Source organism: Cyprinodon variegatus, unplaced genomic scaffold (assembly GCF_000732505.1).
Source record: "Cyprinodon variegatus isolate N-32 unplaced genomic scaffold, C_variegatus-1.0 Scaffold1969, whole genome shotgun sequence".
In the NCBI taxonomy this organism is placed as follows: Eukaryota; Metazoa; Chordata; class Actinopteri; order Cyprinodontiformes; family Cyprinodontidae; genus Cyprinodon; species Cyprinodon variegatus.
Genome location: NW_015152422.1, coordinates 59,891 through 61,537, shown reverse-complemented (window position 1 = coordinate 61,537; position 1,647 = coordinate 59,891). Strand labels below are relative to the sequence as shown.

The window sequence follows — 1,647 nt, the reverse complement described above, 5'->3', positions numbered from 1 at the left end:
AGGAATGGATGTTAGACCGGGTCCTTAGAGGATCCAGTCCAGGTAGACCGGGTCCCTGGAGGATCTAGTCCAGGTAATCCACCAATCAGGGAGATAAAGTGACCTGAGATGATGACAGCAGGTCAATCAGAGCATAGAAATAAAGCCAATAGAAGTGAACGGAGAATTAAATTCATTATTTTCTTATTTGTCTTAATCTGTAGCTCTGACTTCCTTCCTGCACCAGTTTGCATCTGAAACCGTTTCTGCACCATGTGAACCCAGAAACTGGATCCTGGGAGGCTTTGCTCCGTTTTTAAAGCACATCTTTTTTATTTTCTATAAAGCAGCTCCTTCCTGCAGCAATCCCCTGATGAAGGCGCTACCGGCTGCAGGTCCTGCTCCCTGATGCTCTTCTGAAGGACACGCCGTGGAGCGTCACTCCATCCGTGACGTAATGTGGGCGGAGCCTGTGATGAACGCCGCTTGTTCTCCTCCAGAATCGCTCCGGTCGCCTGTGATCCATCAGCTGGAGCCTGAGCGCCTCGCGCCGCAGTCAGATCCGCTCCGCCACTCTGTCCGCTCCGGCCTCAGACACCGAGGGACCCTCCGCCGGACATCCTCCGCGGTAAGAGCCGAGCGGCGGCGGGCTGCGGAGGGCCGCAGCGCCGCTGGTCGGAGCGGCCCGCCAGGCCCGGCTGGGGGGGGGGGGGGGAGCATCACTGCAGCATCTCTGCTGCTGCTTCACCCCCACAGCCTCCAGCCTGACATCCATCCATCCTCTGCGGCTCCTTTGATCCATCCTCTGCGGCTCCTTTGATGCCTTTAAAAAAGGACCTGTTTCCAGCTGCAGGTCTGGATCTGCAGCATCATTTTATTATCGGCTGCAGGTTGGATCTAAAGGAAATGCTTTAAATACATTTCATTCAGACAGATTCATTTTTATTTGCTTAAAAATCAAACATTAATATATCTAATCTTTTTCATTAATCCACATATCTGTAGATCTTGATGGTTTAATTTGACCTTCCAGGACCGAATGTCATAATTAATGACCTTTAACCAGAAATAATGAAGAGATGATGATGATGATGATGATGATGTAAAGACCAAAGGATGTAGAAAGGAAAATGGTTCCCTGCAGCTTCCACATTAATCATCATCTGGAAAGGAAGAAAGAAACAAGCATCTGTTTAATCTGCCTTTGATTGTTTCTGTCTGCTGATGCTGTGATGTCAAAGTTTGCCATCCTGGCCTCCATCTCTTCTTGGCCTCCAGTTTTCAGGCAGCTGTTGTTGATGTGAAGCTCCATCAGAACCACACATTTATTTCAGCTGATCCATCGATCATTTTCCAACCGCTCCGTTAGATAAAGGTGCTTTTATTGGACTGAACCATAAAGCGGATCTGGAAGGTTCAGATTAACATGTTTGGTGTTTTGGTGCAGCTCTGGGTTGTTCTTTCAGCAACAGACAAGTTTAGACTGAATGGATCAGTCATCAGTTCTCTCAATAATCGATGAATGCAATTAACGGTTTAATGTCCAAACATCTATTCGTGACTGGCAGAGCTGTGGCTGCAGAGCTGTGGCTGCAGAGCTGTGGCTGCAGAGCTGTGGCTGCAGAGCTGTGGCTGCAGAGTTGTGACTGGCAGAGCTATGGCTGCAGA

At 48.9% G+C, this 1,647-nt stretch overlaps 1 protein-coding gene across 1 annotated transcript in view; it reads left to right on the top strand.

Moving 5' to 3' along the window:
* Positions 1–443: 443 nt before the first annotated feature.
* The window catches only part of LOC107104946 (histidine N-acetyltransferase-like), a 53,860-nt gene continuing 52,656 nt past the window's right edge, over positions 444–1,647 (top strand). The window contains exon 1 of the mRNA XM_015405062.1: positions 444–607. The gene's annotated coding sequence lies outside the window, so the exon portion shown is untranslated. The remainder of the gene's footprint in view (positions 608–1,647) is intronic.